The sequence below is a fragment of the Mus musculus genome, chromosome 3 (assembly GCF_000001635.26).
Source record: "Mus musculus strain C57BL/6J chromosome 3, GRCm38.p6 C57BL/6J".
Classification (NCBI taxonomy): domain Eukaryota; kingdom Metazoa; phylum Chordata; class Mammalia; order Rodentia; family Muridae; genus Mus; species Mus musculus.
The window spans coordinates 36,524,971-36,545,894 of record NC_000069.6 but is presented as its reverse complement, the minus strand read 5'-3'; the positions used below and the strand labels follow the sequence as shown (position 1 = coordinate 36,545,894).

At 43.5% G+C, this 20,924-nt stretch overlaps 1 pseudogene; it reads left to right on the top strand.

Annotated features, from left to right (window-relative positions):
- Positions 5,798–6,726, top strand: Gm11550 (predicted gene 11550; annotated as a pseudogene).

Below are 20,924 nucleotides of genomic sequence, written 5' to 3'. Positions count from 1 at the left end.
GTATGACCACACCAGGCCAGAGCCTTCCCTTAGGCCCTTAAACTAGTACAGTCAGCCTCTTTCTAGAACTCATCTTCTTGGACGAGATGAGTTTCAATATAATTATGATTCCTTGTACACCAGAGATTGTATTATACCAGGAAACATTTTTTTTCCAGCTTATACTGTGTTTAAATTCGTTGGGAATAAACTACCTGAGACCAGACTTCCCAAAGTCTTGGTCCAGGTTGAAGAAGTCAATCTGACCTGATTTGCTGTTCACTTTCCTTCCTGCCATGACCACTGGAAGGGTCCCGGTTACTAAGTTGAAATGTTTTATTTTATTTGAAATTCAAATGTTACTGAACTTTTCGTAATTTTTTTTGCTAACTCCAGAAACCCTGAACTAATATAATTTACTTATAGATTAACTTCTGAATAAATTGTGAGAACTATTTTTTATTAAATAACCCCCAGACCCCATTCCAGAAGAAACTGAATTAGAAACTCCGAGAGTGAGACTTAGCGGTCTGACGGTCCCAGCCTTTATTTAACATATTGTAGTTATTCTAAATCTACCTATTCTAAATATTCTCATTGTTCTAGATCAGAACCTCTATTCTAAATTTCTTGGAAAAAAAATACAGCCAGTCTCATGTAGCTCTCAGTGCCCGATCTGCTTTGGACAAAATGATGGCAGATGTAAGCTCCTCTTCCTCTTCCCAGTGGGCGTTAGCTACTTACAGAGTCCCAGAATTAGAAGGGATCAGAAAAGCACGATGAAATTCCCTCTGTGTGGTAGGCAGGGTAAATCTAACAAGCAGGATGAAATTCCCACTGTGTAGTAGGTGGGGTAATTATAAAAGGGAGGATGAAGTTCCTACTGTGTGGTAGGTGGGGTATCTATAAGAAAAAGAAATGCTTTTCTTAAAACATTTCCAATTCACTCTTCATTCATATTTTGTGACCTTCAGTTACAACTTCATCTTGAAGCATATTTAACATTGTGATTTTTTTTTTAATGCTAAATGCTAAGAGCAATTTTAGGTCTTCACTGGTATGGTGGTTTTAATATGCTTGGCCCAGGGAGTAGCACTACTAGGAGATGTGGCCTTGGTAGAGGAAGTAGGTCACTGTGGGGGTTGGCTTTGAGACCTTCCTCCTAGCTGCCTAGAGGCCAATTTTCTCCTGTTGGCCTTCAGCTCAAGATATAGAACTCTAAGCTCCTCTGGCACCTGCCTGCACACTGCCATTATCTTTGATGCTAATGGGCTGAACCTCTGAACCAGTAAGCCAGCCCCAATTAAATGTTTTCCTTTCTAAGAGTTGCCTTGGTCATGGTGTCTCTTCACAGCAATGGAACCCTAAGACACTGGAAATTGCATTCTGTTTATCCCCTGCCACAGCCTTTCTTCACAATAAACATCTCCTCCAGTGCTGTATTACTTACAACAAGCCAGCATTCCTTACCTTATTTTATAAGTACTTTACAAAACATAGAGAACTTGAGTAATTTTCCCATTTAAAAAGCGAGTATGTGCAGAACCAATATTTATAACCATTTAGCTTATTGCCAGTTCCATTCATAGCTATACCCCATTGCAGGATATTTGATCACACTGTGAACCCTGAGATTGTGTTGTTGTCTGGGAAAATCTGTTTCTAGTTGTGGTGTGGCTCAACCTAGCACACACCTTTAATCCCTCTGGCTGGAATACAGACACACCCTTAGTACACACATTTAATATCAAACAATGGAAGTAAAGTTAGTTTGTAGAAGGAAGCACCCATATTTAAAAAGGATGTCTAATAGAATGGCAGACAAAGTGACAAATCAGAGAAAGATTTGACAGAATAGGATCTGCTCAAACTCTCATAAGAACAGAGAAGAAAGAGATGCTACTTAAGAGAGAGCAGTGCAGGAGGAAGGAAGCAGTTTTACAGGGAGAGTTTTACAGGGACAGGTTGACGAGAGAACAAGCTAGACTCAATGAATCAGACAGACAGAATGAATCAGAGAATGAGGAGGAGCCAGAAGCTTAGATGAAATTGCCAAAGGTAGTTTGAGACCAAGAAGAGCAAGTCAGTCAGAGGCTGAGAAAGACATCAGATTGAATCAGTAAGCTTGGAGAGGAGTTTGAGCCAGAACAGCTGAGTTGAACCAGCCAGCCAGAGTTCAGAAAGAACTAGAAAGGGCGAGCTTATTCAGCAGTAAGTCTCAGAGCCTGAAAACATTCTAGGCCTAGATTAGATTGTATGAAGGCCAGAAGCTAACAGGACTAGGCCTAGGTTAGCAGATGGAGACAGCAAGCCTTGGAGAAAACAATTATATCAGGCAAATAAAAGTTAAATTTACATACCCCATCTTCCATCTTAAAATGGGAACCCACTTTCTGCTAAGTGTGTTTTCCACACCTTTACTATCAAACCAGGTTGCTTCCTATCTATACTGGTTGGTTTTATGTCAACTTGACACAAGCTAGAGTCACCAGAGAGGAGGAAGCCTCAATTAAGAAAATGCATAGACAAGATCCAGCTGCAGGCCAATCCCCTATAGGGCATTTTCTTAATTGATGATTTATGGTGAAGGTCCCAGACTGTTGGGGAGTGTGCCATCCCTAGAATGGTGGTTTTGGATTCCATAAGAAAGCAGGTTGAGTAAACCATGAGGAGCAAGCTGTCAGCAGCACCCCTCCATGGCCTCTGTATCAGCTCCTGCATCCAGGTTCCTGAACCATTGGTGTTCCTGACCTGATTTTCTTCAGCGATGGGTTATGATCTGGAAGTGTAAGCCAAATAAATTACGTTTCCTCCCGAACTTCATTTTGGTTAGGAAGAAAGCAAGAGTATCACATGGCCTTACAGCAATAGTAACCCTGACTAAGACACTATCTTTTAATGTGAAGACTTAAGCACCTCTCATTTGATTACTCCATCTCACAGAGAACCAACTGCTGTCATTAGGCTATTCAAACTCAATTCACATAAGTAGGGCTCCCTGGTGCAGAAACATGACAAGGTTTAATGTGGACCAACGCATAGGCAAGGAAGAACATAGTACAGGACCTTCACTATAAGGAATGGAAAGATTGATCTTCAAGCTCGGTGGACTCTTAAAAAGATGTTACACAGTCTTGGTGACTCCATTATTTCTAACCTGCTGGGATGCTGAACTTATGTCATCCATCAACTGGTTGTACAATTAGTGATGTAGCACTGACTTTGTTTCACCTCTTCTTAAAAGAAGCGGATGTGGGTTTAGAAGCTGCAGCTTCAGCAGAAGTGGGACACCATCCGACAACTCGGACTTTTAGTGAATGCCAGTGGGTCGCCAAGGTCATAACATGGCATCATGTAAGCCCCATCTGTCAGCAAGCAAAGCAGTGTTACATTGCAAGAGCATACCAGTGGCTTGTAGCCTCTAGAAGGGTCCCTGAGACTCCCACCTTTGAGTATTTAGGGCTACTATCATCTGTTTTTCTGGAATAACTTTCTTCGCCCTTCTGCGGATCCCTTCTCACTGTTGGCTGAGCAGAGACCAGGTGGCTTTCCCAAGGTCACACAGCTCTTTAAGTCAGAGTTTTAATGCAGGCTCTGGCTTGCTTCTGGTCCACGTTCTGAAGCTCTCTCTCCTATGACTCTTGCTGATAAGGGTTTCCATTTCACAGATAAGTGTGTTTTACAAAGAAGGTACCTGAGACCATGGTATGGCCCGAGACACAATATGACAGCTTAATAAATAACTGTGGAATGTTCGGCTTTGCAGAATTATATCCTTAGGAAGGAAAATAAAATACATGTTTTATTATAACTAAATAATTATTTGTTTATAATAACTAACTAGTTGTTATATTTAATGGTTTAAGGTTCCCTGTGTGTGTGTTACATCAGCTTTGCAAATTAAAAAATTTTGTAAAACTAATCTGACTTTACTTGAACATTAGATTATCTGGCAAATTTGGCTTAGACTGAGCCCATGCTTGCTTCTCACCCAGTTCTAAGAGCAGGCAGACCATATTTTTGGGAACTTGTTTTAGGATATTCTCCAAACACAGTAAAGGGGCTCCCCCTTTTTAGTTTACAGTTTTGATGCTTCTGGATATTTGGGGACTTCTGTTTGCCTCCAGATAAAATATTATTTATATGCATAAGTAATGAGGTCATAAGACATTTTCTTCATAAGTTTAACTTTTTCTAAGAGGAACAAGATGATGGCACAGCCCCGAAGAACATTTAAATATACAACAATCAACTGGTGCCCATTTGAAGCTATAACTCCATCAAACTGTGGGGATGTGCCAACACAAAATTAGAACATCTGTTAGCAAGAAAAGTTCCAACAGGAAAATGTAGGTAGGACATGAGTCATATGGTATGACATGCTCGCCTTGTAAATAAATCCTATTTAACTAAACCTATGTTTGGAAGGAGTTTTTTTGTTTTTATTTTTATATTTATTTATTTATTTATTCATGCAAAAGTGCTACATATTTAAGCCACTGACCTCTAGTCCTCTTACATACTTGAGCATCTCAAGGTAATAGACTTTGGGAATAAGTCAGTCATCATCCTTGTGGAAGCAATGCTTTCTTTTCACAAGTAATTTGCAATCATTAAAAGCCAGCAAATAATTAAACCATGCATGTTTTCCTTTCATTGTGTTGTTGTTGTTGTTGGTGGTGGTGGTGGTGTTCAGACAGTATGGTCTGACACGAAGGCTAGTATTAAAGGCTATAAAATATTAAAATGTGGAGCCCTCCCTTACAAATACTGTTGTTAGGAGGCCAGCCTTAAATTCCACAGTGCTGGCTGGTCAAACTAGCAGTTCACAGAGATAGCATTTTTAAAATGATGTTTTAGCTCCCACTGGGCGTTCCAGCCAACAGCCTGAATCAGAAACCACTGGGAAAGGTCTGGCTTTAGTTCCAGAGCCGTGAATCACATCCCACACTCTCTTCTCCCTTCTCTTCTGCTTTCAGAGTGTGGAAAGGTCTCAGCTGAGTCATGGAACAGCTACAAATGATGGAGGCACCAGGAGAGAAGCAAAGCCAGTTCTGGGATCCTGAGGCAACACTAACAAGGCATGGTGCTCACATCAGGCTATGTCCCTGCCATGTCTGCAGCTCACACTGAGCTTGCCTCTTGCTGTCAACTAATGAAAACCTGGTCTTTATTACTTGATTTTTCTGTCTCATGTGTCTTTGATGACATTTCCTCTCCTTTCTTCTAGGGCATTGTAGTTTCTCTCACTTTTCCTTTACTCTTTGGCCATTTCTTTTCTGCTTTTTTGGGGGATTTTCCTCTTCACAAAGTGACCAGGATGCAATAGCTCTTGACCTCTTGCTGAACTCTGGATGCTTCCAGATGTCCCATGGGTATTTCTAGTTCTCTCTAGCCACATGGACTTTGATATATTCTCCACAAACTTGTCATCCTTTGTGTCCCACCTGGTGAATGCCAACACCCTAAGAAGCCAGTTTTTATACTTTAATTTTCATTTCCTCCCTCACCACACTCCCCTTTCCTCATTAATCCCCTGAGTTCAGATGACTAGAGCCAGGCTGGTGACCTAAGACCTATAAATTGTTCAGAACTGAGACATTTCATATAATTTAAACCATCCTAAGCTATCTAACCATTCAAAATATGTTTCACAAGCTCTTCTACACAACGAGTTGTCTTGGGCATATTAGTTGATAAACAGGTTTCCCCAAAGGAACTCAAAGCTGCTTTCCACAAAGAAGGGCATCAGGGCTCTCTGATCCTCCCTGTTCTAGAGACAGCTGCATCTTATGCAGTGCCAGTGCCAGTGCCAGCATCATCCCTTAGACACGATGGTGAAGGTTAGAGTGAACGGATTTAACCTGATTACCAGGGCTGCCTTCTCATCTGCAGTTGGCAGAGTGGAGACCGTTGCCCATCAATGACCCCTTCATTGACCTCAACTACATGGTCTACATGTTCCAGGATGACTCTCCCCATGGCAAGTTTAGTGGCAAAGTCAAGGCTGATAATGGGAGTCTTGTCATCAATGGGAAGCCATCACCATCTTCCAGGACAACTCTGGCATTGTGGAAGGTACTCATGACCACAGTCCATGCCATCATTGTCACTTAGAAGACTATGGTTGGCCCCTCTGGAAAGCTGTGTCATGATGGCCATGAGTTTACCCAGAACATCATTCTTGCATAAACTGATGCTGCCAAGGCTGTGGGCAAGGTCATCCCAGAGCTGAACGGGAAGCTCACTGGCATGGCATGATCTCCTACCCCCATTGTATCCATTGCGGATCTGACATGCCGCCTAGAGAAACCTTCCAAGTATGATGACATTAAGAAGATGGTGAAGCAGGCATCTGAGGGCCCACTGAAGGGCATCCTAGGCTACACTGAGGACCAAGTTGTCTCCTGAGACTTCAGTAATAACTCCCACCCCTCTGCCTTTGATGCTGTGGCTGGCATTGCTCTCAATGACAACTTTGTAGAGCTCATTTCCTGGCATGACACAGAGTGGCAGACCTTGTGGCCTACATGGTCCCCAATGGAGTAAGAAACCCTGGCCCACCCACTCCAGCGAGAACACTGAGAGCAAGAGAGAAGCCCTTGGTTGCTGAGGAGTCCCTGTTCCAACTCGGTCCCTAAGATCTTCCTCACAGTTTTCTATCCCAGACCTCCACATTAATGGGAGAGGTCTAAGGAGCCCTACTCTCTTTAATACCACCAATAAAGTCTGCTGCACCCACAAAAACAAAAATAAGACAAAACAAAACAAAAAAGAAGTAGACTGTGTGTATTCATTGCTGAAGTGGTTTTAAATGGAAACACTCAGGTTTTATCCTGAAAGAGACACATGCTAGTGTATTACCATTGTGTAAGCTAAATTCATAGCAGTAAGTACTGAGAAAACTGATACATAAAATTCAAACCAGTGAGTGAATGCACTAGAGTGGTGAGATATTTGTTTTTGATATTTGTAAAGCAGCATAGATAAAAATCAGGAAGACGCAAGATCTGCTTAGCAAGAATATAGCTGCTTGAAGGGAATATTTGGCTTATTATCTGAGTAGACTCAACAGCCCTGGGAATTGTAGATGGGTGGCTTCCCTTTGTGGTTGCTTCTTGTGAGCTTATATATGCTTTGTGAGGAGGGAGGGTACATGTGTGTGTCTGTGTATGAGGATGTGAGTGTGTGTGTGTGTGTGTGTGTGTAGATCAGAGGTCAACCTCAGGTGTTGCTTCTCATGAGTTGTCCAGACTACGTGACCAGTGAGCTCTGGGGATCTGCTGTTCTTCACTGCCCCAGCAATGGAATCACAGTCATGCCACCACACCTAGCTTTTAAGTAGGGACTGGAAGTTGAGCTCAGTCCTTTCACTTCTCGAGTCCCTACAGACCTGTTGTGACTGTAGACTTACAGCATTGGTTAGCAAGACTTGATTCTGTCCCAGCAAACTGATGGTTGGTGAGCTTACTTACACTGTGGAGTCCTGAGCTTAGCCGTATAGCCATGCACTCACACTTGGTGATACATGGTGGCTACTGAAGAGCCTCCAGGGAGTTAAGAGGCACACAGAGGGATGCTTCCTGGGGTCAAGCTCATCCCACTCTCTCTGTGGGTGTTGGGAAACAGCTGGAGAGAGTTCGGGCCATTAGCAGGAAGCAGGCTTGATGTCAGAACCCTTTTGGCAAGGAGCATTTGCTGGTCCCTGTATGGGGAGTGCCAAGATTTTTTCTGAGCTGCCAAGAACAAGTGTGGGTGGGTGGGAGAACAGAGGCAAAAAGAACACCACAACTCCATCTTTGACCATGAGTGGGAATAAACAAAGAAAGGATGCCCCCAGAGATGGGACACAATCATTGATGGCTTTGGGATGGAAGACATGACCCACAGTGGGTGTGCTTCAGATGGGGAAGGCAAAAGAATGGCCAGACCATAGATGCTCAATGATAAAGTCCCCAAGAAGCCAAGAGCCTCCTCTGACTCAGCCAGCTGGGAGAGGGAGGCAGGGCTGCCACCGCATTGTCTACTAAGCAACTGGCCTCTGCAAGAGTAGGAGGTGTTCTTTGTGGCTGATCCAAAAATCTCACCGAGGACTATTGAGAGGTGTATAAAACTGAAGGGACCACACATTTTCCTGAGGACACCAGGGACCCAGCCCAGAGGGTTGATGTCCTCACCCTGTGCTTCCTCAGGACAGCAGGAGCCCAGCATTCAGGAACTCAGTGGGACAGCTCTGCACAATGGCAGGGAAATCTTTGGAGACAGGAACGGCACCCTGAGTCTGTGAGTCCACTAGGAAAGACGAGACTGGCTGCTGTGAACCACTGCCCAGTGACAAGGAACCCCAGAGAACAGGCTCTCAGGACCATGAGGTTGAACTATTTCTTGCAACAAGGAGACATCAGCAAGTCTTTGCAAGCCTCCAGCTCTTTCTCAGTTCCATAGCTTCAGATCTGAGTGTTGCCTGAGGCCTCATGGGCTGTGCCCTCTGGGCAATCTGCTCCGAACACTATTAGACAACTTCCTCAGATGAAGGAGGAGCTCTGACTTTAAAGCAGGATGTGGGACACAGTGCTGCCAGCAGATGCCAGGATGCTCATGATACACACAGTGGAGCTCTGAAGGGGCTGGGGCTCTTGGGCTACTGTCTGGAGGAGTTGGAAATGGTGTGGCCATCAAGGTGAAAACATTTGAAGCTGAAAAGGTTTAGAACAGAAGGGAGAGGGCCCCACCCATCCTCCAGCTTCCTGGGCCCCCACGTCCCCACTCTCAATCCACTAAGTGCTAGCATTCTGAAGCAGAAAGACAGGAGCAGCCCAGACTGACAAATCCACTCTCATTCTACCAAGGCTCCTTGGTAGGATGGCTGAGAATCTCCTTTTAGGGAGCTAAGAAGAGAGATGAATAGAGTGGGCCATGGAGACAGAGTCTTCCATATGTCCTCAAATTTGCAACCTTCCTGCCTCAGTCTCCCAAGTCCTGATATTCTAGGTGCAAATCACTACAACCAGTTGTATTTTTTAAAAGTGATTTTATTCCTTCTCCTTGAAGACATAAACATCACACTGTTTGAAGCCTATCATTATTTGTTCAAAACTTCAATAAACTTCTATTTCTTCTTCTGTTTCAACTGCCATTCCTATTTCCCCTTAGTGTTTTATCCTAATGCAATATAATTATGCTGAAAATATCTTACTAGTTAATCTTTTTTTAACCTTTTGTTTTGTTTTGTTTTGTTTTGTTTTGTTTTGTTTTTTTGAGACAGGGTTTCTCTGTATCGCCCTGGCTGTCCTGGAACTCACTTTGTAGACCAGGCTGGCCTCGAACTCAGAAATTCGCCTGCCTCTGCCTCCCAAGTACTGGGATTAAAGGCGTGCACCACCACCGCCCAGCTTTACTAATTAATCTTATCACAGTTCATTACGATCATATCCAGTGAACATAGCTGCAAAACAATTTCTATTGTACTGACTTTCTGTTTCAAGCGCTAGCAACCTACTTTTGATTGAAACGGCAGAAACTACAATCGTAATGAATAATCACGATGACCGTTAAACAGCACGGATAACTCGGGAAAGACACGGATAACACAGGAAACAGGAAGCAAAGCTTCCGGGAAGTCTCAGATCCAAGAGCCTGCGTACCCGGACTCTGTCAAGCTCAGCCCACAGAAGGGGTGTGTAGCTGCATGACCCTGTTTATGCAAATCTGAAAAAAGAGGGAACTCCTTTGGCCAGGATAGTCAAGCATTCTGGAGGTAGGCGAACTGTGTTAGAACAGGCAGGCAGCCAGTTCTTACTTAGTGAGGCTATCAACAAAGCCATGACCCAAAATAAAACTTTTGTTCATAAACTTTCTTTTATTGGTAAAGACCTGAGACTTCATAGCAGGAAAGATTGACTTATGCCTGGCCTGGTTTGTAGACAGGGCAACTGGGCAAAGAGAGAGTTGGAGCCCCCAGTTCTTAGGAATGAAGCCCAGGCTTCCAGTGCTCCGACAGGAAGTCACCACCTTCTAATGGGAAGTAGAGTCTAATGTTATATGCTTCTTGAAAATGCTTCATATTCTGGGGTGACAAGTAAAGTTCTCAAAGTTGTATCTACAGTAATAAATTTAAACAAATTTCATATTTCCATTATTAACCTTCTAGTAAAAAGATTACCTGCACTAATAATTCACTTAAAACATACAACTGTTTTTACAATTACTTTTATATGCATTTCATAACTGGAGAGTACAGCCGGCATTGTTGCAAAACTTATCTCACAAATTAATTTCACATTATAAAAATAAATTGCAGTGTGAAAAGTAGCTTTAGATATACTGTCACTGTGAGTGAGCTAATTTTTACAAATATTTATTCATAGTGTTTTTAAAGAATGGCAGATACAACAAACATTCTTTTACTAATATTCTGTTTGTGTTCAAGCTGAGTGTAGGTATTATTTTTCCATAACAAAGTGAATTTGGGAAATTCATTAAAAATGCAGTTCATGGGTAAACCAGCTTTCTGATACTTCTGTGAAATGATTATTGTGTTATAAAAGGAGATGCAGATCACAGATTACCAACTACTTGGTAACAAATATTGTTCAAGTATTACTCACTGTTGCTAAAGAAATATATAAAATGAGACAAATTTATACTCAAAATTAGCTGAAGACTAACTAATAGAATCCTTTTCCTTGGGGTGAAAAAATGCAGGATTCTCACATCTTAAGCCCAGACAATACATTGGTATGTGGCCTAAAGACCACAGGAACAAACTCACTGCCGCTCTGGTTATCTGTACAATACCTGGATAAGAACATTCCTATCTTCATTCCATCCTGGATTCTTCCCTGGGGAGACATAAACTATATCTATCCCTTCTTCATTTGTTCCCAAGGACAAACCAAAGAACAATTGCACCAAAGTTTGCCCCAGGTAACCAACTGTTTGTTATAGAGCCCACTCGCCTATAATATGGGGGAAGGGTTGCCTGCCAGAGCGTAGGTGACCCCCCAAAGCAGCTCCACTGGAAAGTCTTTAATCAGCACTAATGCCGGTTTCCCTCACAGGTGCCCCTCTTCCCCAGCCTCCCCTAGTGTATGTACTCTTGTATCTACCAAGACTCTGAAGTCATGCATAATTTGGGAAGGGTTGCTGACAAATGCCTCCGAGGAGCTGTGGACTCTCAGGTAAACAGCCAATATAACTCTGCTAACCCCTCTTCCTATGAGGGAATGTCAGTGGTCAGCGAACCTGATGGCAATGGATACTATGCAAGCAGGGACAGCTAGGGCCAAGGTCTACAGCTACAAGGAGGGGCCCATGAAACCCCATGCCTCTCAGAGGGACTAGAAGTTATAGATCATGGGAAAGGGGATGCCATTCTTCAGTGATGTCACCATTGACAAGTTGCCTGTGCTCCGGTAGAGAACCTCATAGCCATTCTTGTACTGGCAACTCAGTGGGTCACACACAGAAAAAAAGACAGGAAAGTAGGAGGGGAAGAAGAGGTCAGGTGGGTTAGGGAGGGAGGTAGGGAAGGGGAATGGACGAAACTGATTAAAATTTGTTATATAGACTATGAAACAAAAGTCAGGCATGGTGGCGCACGCCTCCTGATCCCAGCTCTGGGGAAGCAGAGGCAGGCAGATCTCTGTGAGTTCAAGGTCAGCCTGGTTAAAAAAGAGACAAAGCTTAATAGAAGCGGAATATTTGTGATGAGCGTTTATATAAACATACGTTACAAGTTTTTAAGTCGTTGTTGTCGGCTGTTTTCAAATCAAGTCGACCTGGCTCTCAGGAAATAATCTGTGGTCTGTTGGTTTGAAAAACCAGTCTGCACAATAGAAACATAAATCTCCTTTTACCTGAGAAATAGAAATTCCAAGACTTTGGAAACGAGTTTGGAGGTTGAACAGTAGGGAGACTGGAGACCCCGTTATTATTACTCTGTGAGTTCAAGGACAGCCTGGGCTACACAAAGAAACCCTGTTTAAAAATAAATAAATAAATAAATAAATAAATAAATAAAATTATACACATATATGTGTGTATATGTATATATATATGTGTGTGTATATATATATATACATACACACACACACACACACACACACACACACACATATATATATATATATGAAACAAAGAATGAAAAAGGGAGAAAAATAAAAGGCAGAAAACAAACCATCATACAACCTCAAACAAACAACAAAACACCAGCAAGCAATACTGCTCACCACAGCCTCACTAACATGGCTGCCTTTCTCACACCCTTTCCAAGTAGGAAGTGCTTTGGGCTTGCTCAAGGAACTTGGAGAGGTCTGTGTCAACAACTGGGAGCCTCTGGGGGCAGAGTCCTTTCAGTTTCAAAGAGACTCTAATACCTCAGCAGCTGGTTCAGGCTGGTGCCCAGGTTTTCTATAAGACAAAACACAGGAGAGAGACTTTTCACCACAGAAGAAAGAGTTAAAAGAAAGGCAGGGCCTGCCCCTGTGGCCTTGATGATTTCCTCTGGGGAACTGCCCTGCTGTGCTCAGTCGTGCTTCCTGGTTTGCAGTGAAGTGGCTGGTTAGAAACAGTTCCTTACATGGAATAACTAGCTAAAGGCAAAGGGAATAATGTCTGGACTGCTGGAGATTGCAGAAGTCTCTGATGTGGGTCAAGGTCCTTCCAAGAGCAAATTGCTCTCCAGGAAAAAAAGGCACTTTGGATTTTGAACCATGCCTATCATTATAGCAGCTGGGGACAATTCACCCGGATAATCTCCCTCTTCCACCACCCCTGGTTTTGGCAGAAAGAACGTAAGCCCTTTGAGTCTTGGAACTAGAGGATGTGGAGATAATTGTGTGTATGTCCCTAATTTAGGGGGACAGAGACACAAAGAAGCTACCACCATGGCCAGAGTTCAGGACTTGTGCCAGCAAAGACTGTCCAGAATGCTGGCCCCTTACATATGGTAGAGCTGAGATCCAAACACTCACAGAGACCACAATGTGCGAGGCAAAGATTTTAACTGGGCCAGGTCACCTGCTCTCTTAGGCATCAGGACTCAGCAAATGACCCCCAGCGGCCGCAGGGAGAACCTTCTATAGCTCTTTCATGACCTTTGCAAGTAAACAAAGCTTAATAGAAGCGGAATATTTGTGATGAGCGTTTATATAAACACACGTTACAAGTTTTTAAGTCGTTGTTGTCGGCTGTTTTCAAATCAAGTCGACCTGGCTCTCAGGAAACAATCTGTGGTCTGTTGGTTTGAAAAACCAGTCTGCACAATAGAAACATAAATCTCCTTTTACCTGAGAAATAGAAATTCCAAGACTTTGGAAACGAGTTTGGAGGTTGAACAATAGGGAGACTGGAGATCCCGTTATTATTTAACCCATATTAAAGTCAATAGTGAAGGCAGAAATGGGGGAGTCTGCTTCTAACATTAAGCTTTTACCCACTTTTTCCACAGCACCTGAGAATCCAAGGGAATTCCGCAGGGGCGGGAGGGGGCTGGGGGAAGGGGTGTCACTTGGTAAATAACCAAGGTGTCAGCAAACAAAGCTGACGTCTGGCTGGTTTCCTCCTGCAGAAACCCTTCCAGCCGGCAAATACAGGAGAAAAAGAGGGAAACGGGTGAGGTACAGCGGTGTTGGGCACTGAGTTATGAGAGGTGGCTGTGGTACAGCTTGGGTGGGCGGAGAAATTCTTGATGTATCGTGAAGTTCCGAGCCCGTAGCTCAGCCCTACAACCCACAGAGTGATTGATTATAAAGAGCACAGACGGCGGCGGCGCCGGAGGAGAAGGAACAAGCACTTCTTTTGGGTATGGCAAAGTTTCTGTTTCATTATTGAGTGTAATCCGACCAACAGATTTCAGATGGGGCGAAACCTACAAGGGCGTATTGGTAGTCAAGTACTTTTAGGTTTATCAGTACCCTGAACATTTTCTTTTTACATGCTCTCTGGGTCATAAAGAAAAGAATAGGACAGTCTCTTCGCTGTTGAATTTATCACCCATGGCTTCTGACCTTGTAGGAAAAGGGCTAGAGTCCATTTACACCTCTGAAACTGGACATCTTGTTTAGGGGTTGCGATTTATTCCTCTAATGGCAGCACGTTCGTTAGATCAGAGTGTGCATAAATACAATTAAACTGTACCTGTTGAGATCTCCAGAGGAAAAGATCCCGACGAGCTGTGCGTATATTTTCTTTGCTTGCTTTACACATTATTCTGCTTAGTTACAATTCAACTACTGGATGTCTTTAAACTATTTTAGCATCATCTGACAGATAAGAAAAGTGATGGTTTCTGCAAAGTACTCTCAGAAATGCCAAATTTTAAGATGATATAATGTGGTTTTGTCCAAAATAGGACAAAAGCAAGCCTTGGGGACTGGTTGGATTGCAAGGCCAACAGTGCCACCAGGGCTACAGGCTCTGTCTGTTTGCTTTGCCATGCGTTATCCAGTGAGTTTACCCTGGGGCTGTTTCTGGAGGATGCAGGCTGACTGCCAGCAGAAACTTGGATGCCATTCTCATTTGCTTATATATGGAGAAAGAGGAGAGAAAGAAAAAAAGAACAGGAAGGGAGAGAAGAAAGGAGAGAGGGTGGAACGGAAGGGGAGAGGAATAGAGAGGGAAAAAGAGAGACAGAGAGAAAATCCTTAAGTGTGTATTGTAGGATCACATTAACCTTCAGGGCAGAAACTCTCTTGGGCTTCCTAAGTCTTTTCTCTCTTCCCTCCTGTGGAGATCATCTGGACCACCTGCTGTGGAGGAAACCTCCCTGCCCCTGGCTTCTTGAGGTATCTTGGGAAGTGGCAGATAACTGGCCCCTACCTCTTGCAGAAGGAGTCAACTCCTCCAGCACTTTGGTGGCCCTCCCAACCCAATGACAGCGAGCTCTGTAGTACTGATCAGTCCTTTGTGCCTCCAGCCCGGGCCGTGATTCTGTGGTATCTAGACTTCACTGTTTTGCATCTCTCCCCACTCAACAGCCTGTATGCCTACAGATGATGAAGCACTGTTCAGCTTTCGGGAAGGCTTACTCATATATTTCCATTAGATTAAGTCAATGTAGGCCACAGGCTCTCTTGTGGACCAAAAATAAGAAATCATTCTATTCTCCGAGTGCATTTTTAGACCATTCAGGACCCACTTCTCAGTTTTATCCATGCCATAAGGGAAGAGGGAGACTCCTGAATCAAGTCGGAATTCTGATTAAGAACACTGGGTCTCAGTGGTAACTGAAAGTGTCCAGGAGACCCAGCTGGCAGGGTAGAGTGCCCAAGTTAACAGCACTTGAAATACCAGGGCAGCTCACAGCACTGTGTCGCATAGAAAAGGATAGAGTGTTGGGGGCCAGGGCTGGGATCCAAGTCTGGCTGTCTCAGTGTTCACTGTGGATGTGTGAACAACAGCTTGGAGCACCAGATGTGAGCGCTCAGGCTGCGGCTGAAGGAGTAGCCAGATCTGACAAGCTACTGACTCACCAAGGAGGCCTTGGGTTATAAACGAAGGGCCCTTTCCCTTCACTTTCTTTTCGTCTTTGGGTAGCCCATTTTAGCCTTAGCCATACTTTACCTGTGCTTAAGCTCACGCAGCTCCCAGCATCATCAGTTCCTATAGAGTCTGTAGACCTTGTTGGTGTCAGCAGCCTCACCACTGTTAAATAAAACTGGGTTGAGCAAAGATTTGCTGCTCAATAATGCTAAGATTCTTTCTTTTGCTCCATGACAGTATCAATCCAAGTCTCAGGTTAACCACAGTCATATTGACTCCAATATTCCTGGCTAACTTACCAGAAGACTCTAATGTAAACAAATCCTGCTTGGTCACGATTGCACTCTGCCACTTAATGTGTGTCTTCAGTAATGGATGGATTTGATACATCATCTGTTGTGTTTAAGGCATTCCATGCCAAGAAGAGAATCTCAACTGTTTTTTGCAGAAGTTTTCTATGTGATAAATTCTGGGATCATCCTACAGCCCTGGTGTCTTAGTTAGGGTTTTACTGCTGTGAACAGACACCATGACCAAGGCAAGTCTTATAAAAAAACAACAATTAAATGGGGCTGGCTTACAGATTCAGAGGTTCAGTCCATTACCATCAAAGTGGGTGGGAGCATGGCAGCATCCAGGCAGGCATGGTTCAGGAGGAGCTAAGAATTCTCTGTCTTTATCCAAAGGCTGCTAGTGGAAGACTGACTTCCAGGCAACTAGGGTGAGGATCTTATGCCCACACCCACAGTGACACACCTACTCCAATCAGGTCACACCTATTCCAACAAGGCCACACCTCCAAATGGTGCCACTCCCTGTCCCAAGAATATACAAACCATCACACCTGGGCTGCCTAATTTTCTGTCAACCTGAGTCATCTGGGAAGAGGAAACCTCAGTTGGAAAGATGTCTTCATAAGGTGGGGCTATAGGCAGGCAAGCCTGTAGGACATTTTGTTAATTAGTGGTTGATATGGGAAGGCCCTGTCTACTGTGAGTGGTGCCATCCCTAGGCTGGTGGCTTTGGGTTCTATAAGAAAGCAGGTTGAGTAAGTCATGATGAGCAAGCCAATAAGAAGCACCCCTCCATTGTCTCTACATCAGCTCCTGGCCTCTAGGTTTCTACCCTACATGAGTTCCTGTCCTGACTTCTTTCAATGATGGATTATGACGTGAAATATAAGTCAAATAAACTCCTTCCTCAGTAACTTGATTTTGGTTGGTTTGTTTGTTTTTATCATAGCAGTAGTAATCCTAAGACCCTTACAGAATCTCTTCCCAGGTATCCCTGCTTCTTTCCTGTCTTCCCTTCTCTCTTCCTCCTCATTGACATCCCTAGATGGTTATATGAGACCATCATAAGTAACTCATCACAGATGTCTTGTCTCCTGAAGAGTATCTCATTGTAAAAGCATTGCATAACCATCTCAGCTATTCCCATGGGATGGAGTGGAGAAGAGAAGGTATGAACTGTGGATATTGTTGTTGGGTTGATGTGACAGCTGTTGGCTAGTTAACTTTATACAACATCTTCAAGTAGAATGACTCACCTTTCTGCCCTCCCACAGATGAGGATAGCCTCACAGCTTTTCCAATCCTCATCTGACGTTTAATAAGCATGAATAAGGACAGTTTCAAGAGACTGTGTTTCAAGATTCCAGTTTGAATCACTTAAAAATGGACATGGAGCTATATTGGTGAATGAACCAGAGGCAAGGAAAATGTGTGCATCACAGTGTTGTGGGCAGTATGGCTAGAGGACGTATGAGATATTATTGGCCATGATGACCGGGGCTGCTTTCAGCCTTTACTGACTTGGACAGCATGTCCTGGGGCCTGGAGACATCCACAGAGTGTGGATTCCATCCCAGAACGTAATGAAGAGCTTTAAAAGCTACTTTAACTAATCAGAGCTATCTACAACTAACTCAGTTCTCATGGCCCACAGCACCTAGGAAAATGTGCAGAAGAATCCAGTCCTGTCCATCACGATCACACCACCTCTCAAGATCAGAGCGTGGAACAGAATGCTTCTTTTGTTTCTCTTGTTCATTTCAGACCAAACTGAGCCAGCTTTATACAGGTTCTGGAAGCTTCCTGCTCCTTCGCCCCTGCCCCCTGCCTTCTCCCCCCACCCCACCCCACCCCCGCCCCACTCCCCACTACAAAGCTGCCTCCATCCTGTAGCAGCCCCAACAGGTAAGCTTAGGGACTAAAATATGTCCACATTCTATTCTGGTTCCCTTCTAGTTCTGAAGTACAACCACAACAATAAGACAAATAAGCTCTGTGGGCTCTTAGCTCTTTCTGTAAATGTCCGTGGTGCTGGTTATGACATGGGATACTCTCTATGCAAAAGGAGAGGTAGGGAGGAACCAGGAAGCCGAATAGCTTTCAATAAAGCACCACAGATGTTATAGGTCTGACGTTGGAATCTGGAGCAGCATTCCTATGGGGAGGAGACAAAAGGCTTGAAAACGCACAAATCCTGATGGAGGGGGTGAGGGGAAGAGTGGAAGTATGTGCACCATCCACTCTGTGGGCGATGGGATGGATTCCCCCATTCCTACCTGTGCAATACAAGGGCTCTTTTTAGCTGAGGAATGTTCATAGCTTTAATCTGTAGTGGGCTCCTCTACTTTTAGGAAAACTTAGGCATTCTTTCCGTGAATTTCCACTAATATGCATACCTAGGAAGAGAAAGATTTGTTCCTTTGAGCCATCTAAATCTTGGAACCCAAATCAGATGATATAAAATGTTATCACAGCCTAGGAACATGGAATACATTAAATATGTTTCTTATGGTAACAAAGCTAGTTTAACTGCAAATTCTATTGAGAGTGGATTAAGTATTTATTAATATTTATATTTTTTTAAGTTACTGAGATAGTGTGTAATCTAAGTAGTTACCTTTAGGAATCTGAGCCTGGCAACATAAAGCCTTTAACCTTCAGCCTCTTTCCAGACCATTCTTCAGGCTGATACTAGTTCACTTGACATTTTGTCCTTTGAGTTTTGTTTTTTCCCCTGAGGCAGGGACTCACGCAATCTCGGCTGCCTTTGGATTACTGAGCCTCCTGTCTCCTCTCAAATTCTGGGGTCACAAGTGTGCTCCACTACATCCACCTCAACCCGGAAGATTTCCAGAAGAGGGTCAAGCCCTTTCATCCTGGCCTTTCAGGCTTCTGTTTGTTCTATTGCATTTGTTCATTCTGCCTCCAGGAGCTCCTCCTCCTACCCTACCTCACCTTGGGGACCCCAGCTCTTGGTGCAGACCCAGGGTCCCCTTAGCTCTTTCTGTCTACCCTCCTAGCTCATCTTCATGCCTTTGAGTCAGCTTCTGATCTGCAGAAACACTTCTTCCCAGGGACCCCCAGTGGCCACACTGGGCTGGAATGGAAATAAACAATTTTCACTATCCTTCCTGCCCTCCATTCTGGCCTCTCCAGAATCACTCTTAGGTCTCTTACCTGACCTCCATATGCTGGGACTCAGGCTCTTCATGAGAAGCCCAGTCCCCACAGCTCTCTCTCTCTGCCCTCTCAGCTACTCCTCCTAGCCCAGCCCCATTCCTCTGTGTCACTTGCTGAGCGGCACAAGCAAGCACTCTGTTCCAGGGACCCCAGAGCCACCACACTTGCATGGGTTTCCGAATAGGCAATGGCCAAAGAGTAAAACAAGGCCAGATATTTATCCCAAGAAACACTGCAAACATTCCAGATTCCTAGATCCCAGCGCAAAAACACAAACGTGAATAGCCAAGACAATATACTCCTTAAGAACCCAGCTACCCCATTTCAATAGGCCCAGAGACAAGCAGTTAAGATGAAGCACAAGACAAGCATGTCAAAATAGCAACTATAAATATGTTCAAGGACTTTAAAGAATAAATGAAGAAATGTTTTAATGAAAACCATGAAAACACAAACAGAATGAGATAACAAAAACATTTTAAGACGCAAAAGTAGAAACAGAATCATTAAAGAAAAGTCAAACTGAAGTAAAACTTGAAATAAAAAACTAAGAAGTTAAAAAACAAATAAATGAACAAACAAAAACCGAAAAACCCTCAGAGATCAGCCTCACCAACTGACTAGAAGACATGGAAATAAAAGCTCTCAGATGTTGAAGACAAGGAAAGAAATGGTTAACTCATTAAAGAAATGTAAAATATAAAAAAAGTCCAGGCACAAAACATCCAGGAAATCTGTGACACTATGAAAAAACCAAGTCGGGGCTGGAGCCAATGGATTGGCTAGATGGTCAGGGACTTGGAAAGATCACAATTGGAAAATTGGTGAGAAAGACATCTGGGGAAGAAGTATGTGGATAGATCTCTCCAAATGGGCAAAGGATGTGAAGATATTTGTGTCCCATGTAAATGCTCACCAAAAGGTGACTTCAGCCGAGGAGGAGTTCAATAATCAAGTGGATAAGATGACCCGTTCTGTGGACAGTCAGCCTCTCTCCCCAGCCATCCCTGTCATTGCTCAATGGGCACATGAACAAAGTGGTGGCTCATCCGAGGAGGGCACTGGCTGTTCTTCTACATGGCAGCTCACAACTGTCTTAACTCCAAGATCTGAAACCCTCACACTTGCAGGCAAAAACACCAATGCACATAAAATAAAAATAAATAAAATTTAAAAAAGGAAAAAGAAAAGACCAAATCTAAGAATGATAGGATTAGAGGAAGGAGAAAAACACAGGTCAAAGGCACAGAAAATATTTTCAACAAAATCGTAGAGGAAAACTTCAATTAACCTTAAGGAGATGCCTACAAAGGTTCAAGAAGTATACAGAACACCAAATAGATTGGACTAAAAAAAAGAAAGTCACCTTTGCACATAATAATCAAAACACTAAACATACAGAACAAAGAATGGCTGTTAAAAGCTTCAAGGGGAAAAAGACCAAGTAACATATAAAGACAGATTTATTAGAATTACACCTGACTTCTCATTGGAAATGCTGAAAGCCAGAAGGGCTTGGATAGATACTCTACAGATCCTAAGAGACCACAGATGCCAACCCAGACTACTATACCCATCAAAGCATTCAGTTATAGCAGATGAAGAAAACAAGATATTCCATGATAAAACCAAATTTAAGCAACACCTATCTACCAATGCAGCCCTATAGAAGATGCTAGAAGGCCAACTCCAATCTAAAGAGATTAACTGTATCCAAGGACACAGAGCAGGTAAGAAATCAGGTCATCAGGTCATTCTGGGCTTCAGTTTTCATCCTTGAAACCAGTGGATATCTAGCTAGTGCATGAGGGTTGTTTTTGTTTTTGTTTTTGTTTGTTTTTGTTTTTGTTTTACTCAAACACCTTGTTGACTATAGTGCTTATCTCATGTGCAATGTGTGAGCAATGCTTTCCTAGTCAGTCAGCATGCATATCTGCAAGCTGTCTTTAGCCACCTCTCCTAGCTGCAGGAGGAGAACCCCTCGAGTAC